Here is an 8,490-nt window from a genome sequence, read left to right as displayed (position 1 = left end):
GTCTTCATTCACCAGTTTAGATCGCCAATTGAATATTGGGCTTTGTTTATTCATATACTCAACTTGGTTTTTTTTCAGGAACAAAGTATAAACTCTTCCTTAAAACTGCCTGTACCAGGAAGGCTGGGGCCAGCCAGCTCTGTTCAATTATCAGGCCCAGCTGGGAAAGGATTAGATCGATCCCTATAAAGGGCTGAGAGAACTCAGCTGAAGGGAGATCTGGGGGAGGGTCTTGGCTTGGTTTGGCCTCGCTTGGCTTCTGCAGTAAGACTTGAAGCGGGGGACTGGATGGGCTTCACCTTCTTTCAACACAGAGTGGCAAGGGATAGAGCCTCTAGAAGCTGTAGCTAGTGTGGATAGAGGACCTGCTTTTTATTGTTTAAATATAAAATTTAGACAAAAGATCAAAACACTGCATCCTGGGCAAGGACCTGAAAGACTTGGGGCATAGCACTGTATCCAACTGGGCTGAGCAGACAGGCTAGCAGCAGACATTGCCCTTTATATTTCTGGAGGCCCAGTGGTGTTGATTTCTTGGTTAGGAACTTGAAAAAGCACCTGAAAGGGAAAACAAATGAACAGCTATCCGAGCCTCCCACCTTTCCCCTCTGAAAGTGTTTGGGACATCAGTATATCAAGACCAAGGAGGAATTGTTTTGCAGGAACTTCTGAAATAGCGAAAGCACTTCCTTGCTCCTGTTACTTGTTTTTCCTTCTATGTCCCTTGGCACATAAGTTGCATTCATTTTGAACACAGCCTGAATACCAGCTCAGTTCAAGCTATGCACCTTTGCCACTTACACACATTTGCTGTCCTATAACCAACATTTAAATTACACTGTTGCTGAATTTGACCCTAAAACTGCTTACTCCAGCCTTATACTAGGGCTGAATTTTACCCATTATTATGTGCAGTGGCTTCAATTAAAAACTTGACAAACATTTATTTGGGGGTACAAAGCCATAGTATTTGATGTGTTGTATTTAGAATTAGAACACTAACCCTTATACAGAACTTTATATCTGTAGATTTGAATATGGAAGACACAGAGGAGGGGACATGCCCAAGGTCCCACGCAGGTCAGTGGTAGGCTGGGAATAGAGTTCAGGTTTGCTGACTCCAAGCCCAGTGGCCTTGCTGCTTGACCATGTTATTAATTACTATTTACCTAGGAGCCCCAGACGTGGACCAGGACTCCGTTGTACTAGGCACTGTACAAACACAAAACAAAAAGATGTTCTGTGCCCCAAGAAGCATATAAGACAGAGACTACAGGTAGATATAGACAGATAGGTATAGGTTGTGAAGGGCCTTCAAAGTGAAGACAAGCAGCTTATGCTTGATGCAACAGAGAAGGGGGAACCAAAGGAGCGTTGCAAAATGAAAGGTGACATAATCAAAGCGATGACCTAGGAAAATGACCTTTTCAGCAGCATTCTGAATGAGTCTGAGCAGGGCAAGAATGCATTTGTCAAGGCCAGAGAAAAAGATGTTGCAATAACTGAGACATGAGAAGATAAAAGCATGGACAAGAGTTTTAGCTATGCGGATGGAGAGGAAAGGCCTTACCTTACAGAAGATATAAAGGAAGAATTGACAAGATTTAGACACAGTCACACATTGTCTCAATAAAGAATAACTACAGATATGCATCTATGTGCATACAGAAATGGTAGACGTACCACAGTTGTTACCTTTACCTGAAAATGTTGTGCCAGGTCTTCAGCTACTGTAAACCTGTGTAGCTTGACTGAACTCAATGCTTGCTGATATACACCAGCAGAGGACACAACCATGTTGTCATGTTGTGAACCTTGGTGGGCCTAATGACCTTTTTTCATGCACTATATTAAACATTTCTTACCTCTTACATTTTATTACTGTTTTCTAAAATGTCCACGACTACAATTTCTTTCTCTATGTCCTTGTAATCCATCATTACAACACAGTGAATCATCCCCCTTTCATTGTGAGGCTGATGACTTTTTCCACTATAGCATCATTCAGTTAGGGTGATCAGACAGCAAGTGTAAAAAATTGGGACGGGGGTAGGAGGTAATAGGTGCTTATATAAGAAAAAGCCCCCCAAATTAGGACTGTCCCTATAAAATTGGGACATCTGGTCACCCTACATTCAGTACTACAATCGAATTCCTCTTCCAGCCTCCAGGGGTTCTTTAAAATGGTGTTCAACTAATCATCCAATTGCAGCAATGCTCGTAGGGTCAGATTTTTGCCCTTAGCTCTAGATGTGCACAGCTGCCATTGAATTTAACCCCTTACCTCCAACTCCATATGAAACTATTTCCACCCTCAAGGAAAATGGAAATCCTAAGGCTGCTGCTTATCTCAGGATCTTTCCATGAGAGTGCAGCACTTTGAGTTTTGATTCATCACCAGGTCTGCTGCTAGGTATTTGAATAAAAGTCACTTCATACAAGTGATGCAGCATCTGGACCAGAATGTCCAGGTTAAACTTTGGCTTCCAGTTATCGGTGTTGATATTTGGTTCTAATCATTGGTATTGGGTTGCGCCATGTCATAAGAATTGGATTATGGTTTATTCATCTATTTTTATGATTAATTATTCACAATTATTAATTTTTATTTTTATATTTTTGTATTGTTGTAGGACAGGGATTGGCAACCTTTGGCATGCAGCCCGCCAGGGTAAAGCCCTTGGCGGGCCGGGCAGGTTTGTTTACCTGCCGTGTCCGCAGGTTCGGCTGATGATGTGGCAGGTAAACAAACTGGCGTGGCCTGCCAGGGGGCTTACCCTGCAGGGCTGCATGCCAAAGGTTGCTGATCCCTGTACATTGTAGGATAATTGTCCCTTCTGGAAATATGAGCATTTCATTTCCTTGCAACCAGTTTGCCAAGATCACCCAATAGTAAAGAGGAAGAAACTATTAAATCCCTTTTCTTATTTCCAAGCTTCAGCTGTGTTGCTTGCTTATTCTACACCATATACACATTCACTGTGAGGGAGAATAAATGAATAAGTACCCAAAGAAGAAAAATGATATCTAACAAAAACCTCAATCATATTGTGTCTTGGGGACCAACAGGAATTGTACAAAAAGAACACAGAAACACACATCTTTCCACATCTATTTAGTTCAAATGAGAGGAAGCAATTTTTAGCCTCATACATTGCATGAATTCTTGCAATGTCCTTGGATTTACCATATACCATCAGAGGAAGGACACCTTTTTATCCCTCTGGGTGTTTGCCGTATGCTACAGTCAAACACTGCTAGGAATTGAAGGGGGAAAAAAACAAAATATCAAAAGACATGGAGCTATTCCCTACTAAATATACGAACAGCAACAACAAAATGCATTTCTTCTGAGGACTTCATTCATTGATAAGGATCAGTATGGGTAAATACCCATTGGCAAAAACGTGTTGCTTTTGGGAATTTCATACTTCCCATTATGCTTGCTATCTGGTATCATTCCTATTATTATGCATTATTAAGACTGGAACTTTTTAATCCATAGGGCAATTTCATTTTCCCTGGGGAAATTTTATTCCTGCAAAACTACTCCCTTTTGTCACTGGATCATTTTTGAAACAATGAAAGCAGCAAGGCAAAACGTTTCTGTTTCATGTCTCTGTCCTCCTCTCTCCCCCCCTTCTATTAATTTCATTTATTAGAACAAAAATGACAATTAAGTGACCCCCCACACACACACACAAACAGAAAGTTTTGTGATACACTTGAATAGTACCCTACCCCACTGTTAGTCCCACTGAAGTTAATGGAATTGCCTGTGAATTACTCAGTGTGTGTAAGGACATCAGAATCTGGCCCTACATGAAGATCTCTTACAGTATCACAAGGCACATTTTCTGGATTTTAGAAAATAGTGAAATGCTATTTTCCCAGTCAGTATTGTACATCATGCAAAAATATAAACCTCTTGCAACACTATTCATATTTAGTGTGTGCAGAGGTATCAATCTTCAGAAATGACCTGTGAGAGCAAGTGTATTATCTGTGACATCAAGGTTAAGTGCACTATGTTGAAAGCAACTAGATTATGCCATTAAAACCATCCTAGTAAGAGAGGTGTAGTACCATAAAATATGTGGATGATGCTTGGTTGATGGTAGGCCAAGGAAAAGTGACTCTTAACAGAGGAAGGGGAATAAAGCAATGATAGAAAGGAGAGAGCATCGAACTTGACCAACTATCCTTTCTCCTGCCACTTTCAATGGTCATTTTATCACTCTCCCTTTACTATCCTTCACTGAGGGTGATTTTACCCTTCATCTTTTGTGTATTAATGGACACGTCTTTCTTCCTACCACCACCTCATCAATGTGATATTATTTTTCATGCAGTAGGGTTGGTTTTTTTAATCAGTAAGGAAATAAAAAGACAATTCAGACTGCCCAATCTTGTCAGACTCAAATGGTCTAATGTGGCTTGAATGTCTAATTTTATAGCACACTTATGCCTAACTGATGAGCAGTTAGTCTCAATAAGAGGAAAAGCTCTCAGTGTATTGTGGAGTACTGAGGCAAAGCAGTAATTAAAGGAAGGCAATAAATGTCAGTGTACATAGGGCATTTTGCACATGTGCTGGTTCACTTTAATTTTCTATCTTTTGTTCTCTTTCTGCACATAGATAAAGTGAATGCTATACATTATAGTGAAGAAACCATGTTAAAGGTAATGAACCTCAAAAATTCCTAAGGTTTAGTTTTGCTAAACACCTAAACATTATTAATAAAACTAGTAGAAAATGACACTATTCTGAAGGTGAAGTATTAGCCCTAGAGTACCATATGAATGGTGATGTTAATGACAGATTAACCTTATTAATGGTCACTATAACACCTTGTCATCTGATGTTCCTTTGTGTATAGGTCTTTCTCCCCAGCCCCTGAGATGAGAGGAGGTGCCTTTCCTCTTACATCCAGAAGAGGAAGGATGGTTCTTGTGGTTAAGGAACAAGACTAGGATTGAGAATTTCAATTTAGGATCTGCCACAGAATCAGTGTGCCACTTTAGTTACGCAGTACTTCCCGTCCCCATCCATAAAATAGGGTTTAAACTTACCTCCCTCCTAGAGATATTGTAAGAATAAGTTCACTAATGTTTATGAGGCAGAAAAGTAGATGGAGGAGCTATACTGACTCGTGATCTTCTCTCTCTAGGAACCAGCAGAGGAGAAGTCAGGGTTGGGTTGGTTCTTCTCTTTCGCTCATCCCTTATAGTTGGGAGGAGTGAGGGGCCCAGCAACTTACAAGCTGTTGGGTCTTGTAACTAAGGAGAGCTAGGATCTGTTTGGAAATTAGCATTGTGCTTTTTGGAAGAGTGACGGGGTTCAAATAAAATCCCAGTTGCTTCTTCCTGCTTAAAATTCTCTTGTAACTTAAACTGTGGCATGTTGCTGCGTGTAAAATAGAATTGCTAAATCATTCCATCTCAGAGGAACTTCGCAATCATAGTGAGTAAAGTGAACTGCTCTGTGTTCTTAGTTTGAGACTACGGCAGATATGCAACAAATGGACTATAAATCTCATGGGAATAGGAGTTCCAGAAATATTTCCAACACTTCCTGAATTCATTTGTGTCAAACATATTATAAGCATACCAGATTTTCCCATCAAAGCCAATCATAGCATTTTTGGGGTGGGCCTGTGATACAATCACCAACACATGTAAATGATTATTCTTCACTGCTATCACACCATTATGCATAGGGATGGCCTAAGGTTTTAGGGAAGATTCTTTGACCTGATTCTTTGGGATACACACTGACGCTGGGTCCTTTTCCGTAAAAAAAAAAGTGTGTGGGATGGTTAAATGCACATTTTAATTGCAGGAGATGTGTTTTCCCTATTGGGATCTAAGGAGAATAAAGATAAAATGCATAATGACACATGACCCCATTGGCTTCTGGTTCTTTAGAACAATCTGTATACATAGATTAAGAAATATTTTCACTATATTTTACTTGGAAGCAAATGTTCCACTGATTTGAGAGTTTATAGAGAGCAATATCTATGTTTACAATATTAGTACTCTAGGTTTCTCCAGTGTTCTCTTCAGTTCAGATATTCAGTTTGCAAAGAGGAAGTGGAGATACCTCACAAGGAGCAGCACACGGCCTTTATGTATCATTATTATGGCTGCTGGAGCAAACAGTCAGAAGATGTTAGTCAAAATGACAACAGGATTTCACTTGATAGAAGTACTTTGCACTTGTTCTTTCTTGTGATTTCCACACATCCCTTTCTTTTGTTGCAGAATCTTCAGAATAATTAGGTAAGTTGATTTCTTCAGGCAATACTTGTCCAGTTGTTTTCTGGCAGTAACAATATGATCTATGAGTTTGCAGATTTCATGTAACACCTCTCCTGTATTTTCAAGTATCCCACTCATCTTATAGAAAATGATTCCCTAGCAAGCCAAAACTTAATTTAAACTATGACATTTTTCCCTAGCCAGGGTGCTTTACTACACACACTGGCTGGCAAGCTTGTCTCACACAGCGAATTGAGCCATTAGAGGATATGCTGGATAATACAGACTCTGTTTTGATCTCTGACTCTTGTAGCTCAGAGAACACAAGGACAATTAGCCGTCCCTAAAACCATTTTTTGTGAACAGTGCTGAACGTTTCCTGCTGCACTTGTGATGAATCTGAGTTAAGACACAGTTGTTTATAGGCAAGACTGATCTATGTGCCGAGATGGGACAATGTGGGAGGGGATGTGATGTCATGGCCAGGGCTCTGAACTGGGACTCAGCAGACCTGCATTCTGTTCCTAGCTTTCATTGACTTTCCTCATCTGTAAAATGGGGATGATGATGTTTCACTCCTTTTGCAAAGCATTTTGAGCTGGATGGATGAAAAAGTGCTATATTACAGTTAGGTATCATTTATGTGTGATCCTTATTTCAGCTATCTGTGCTGATGTGAATGTGAAGCTGCTTAGCATTCCTCAGATCAGTATAACTATCCACAGATTTTTAAAATGGGCATAGCCCTTCAAGGAGAAGTGCTCTCTATATAAAAAAAATCATCCATGTGATCAGCTACAACCATGAATTTGATCATAGATTTGCTGGAAACCACAGTCAACAGCAGTGTGTTCCCATTTCAGCTCTGCAGTATTCTTACAAGTGCATACAACTGTGTGGTTTGGAATGTATTTGCTTTTCATGATGACCATGTCAGAAAATACCACTTGACTTTGTGTCATCCAGTGGTGGGTACTTTGGAAACATAAGTGATTGGTATTTTATATTGCACAACATGGTTTCACCGATAATCTGTACAAGAAACGAGGAACGGGAAATGTTTTGATATTGACAAGTGTGCATACACAGAAAATCAATAAAGAAAAGTAATTTAGAAGGGAAACATTGATTCAAGAGAGAAATCCTTGAAGAAAAAAGCCTCAGTGGAAAAAAAAGCAAACACAACAGAAGCAATAATATATTTGATCCTTAATAATCTGTTTTCGTAACAGTTGATGTCATGACACCTGGTAAAAGTACTGGAGTGATCACATCAGTCCATCTAACGGGATCATTTATTTCAAGAAAGACTGAGATCTATCTTGAATATTAGTGCTGTGTAGATACTGACCTTATTCCTTTGGTAATAAGAAACACAGGGTCAGATTACTCACTCCATTACATCAGTTTTACACAAGAGTAACTCCACTGATTACAGTGGATGTACATGTTTATAGCAGAGTGAAGATCCTGGCCCATAATCTCACCTGAGTGTGACAGCTTTACCCAAACTTTGTCAATAGTCCTGCGAGACAACTGTAAAGGCCTCGGGGAATTTCAGCTAGACATGCACACCATACAACTCAGTTGTGACTTGGCGGGAACAGAAGGAGTTACATTTTAATTATGGGTGGCAGATTGTTTGATATTCTGCCAAATGAGGACTTCAGTGAACTCTCATTAACTACAAGAGCTAGTTAGAAATTTTCAAAATTTTCATGAAAACTTTGTAAAAAAAATGTGAAGGAAAGTCTGTTCAAAAGAGCTCTTCAGGAATGTTCCATTGTCCTTGTGGGACACACAAAAAGAAGTAGCACCATTTACTTTCACCGTTTAGGGCTGGAAAAGTACAGAGGGGCAACAAAAATGAATAGGGGTATGGGACAGCTTCTGTACGAGGAGAGACTAAAAAGATTGGGACTGTTCAGCTTAGAAAAGAGATGATTAAGCTGGGGATACAATAGAGGTCTAGAAAACGACGAATGGTGAGGAGCAAATGAATAAGGAAATGTTATTTAGCCCTTCACATAACACAAGAACCAGGGGTCAACCAATAAAATTATAGGCAGCAGGTTTAAAACAAACAAAAAGAAGTATTTCTTCACACAAGTCAATCTGGGATGTCATGAAGGCCAGATGTATAACCGGGTTAGAAAAAAATTAGATAAGTTTATGGAGGATAGGTCCATCAATGGCTATTAGCCAAGATGGTTAGGGATTCAACTC

The sequence above is a fragment of the Natator depressus genome, chromosome 2 (assembly GCF_965152275.1).
Source record: "Natator depressus isolate rNatDep1 chromosome 2, rNatDep2.hap1, whole genome shotgun sequence".
In the NCBI taxonomy this organism is placed as follows: domain Eukaryota; kingdom Metazoa; phylum Chordata; order Testudines; family Cheloniidae; genus Natator; species Natator depressus.
This window is presented reverse-complemented; position numbering follows the sequence as displayed.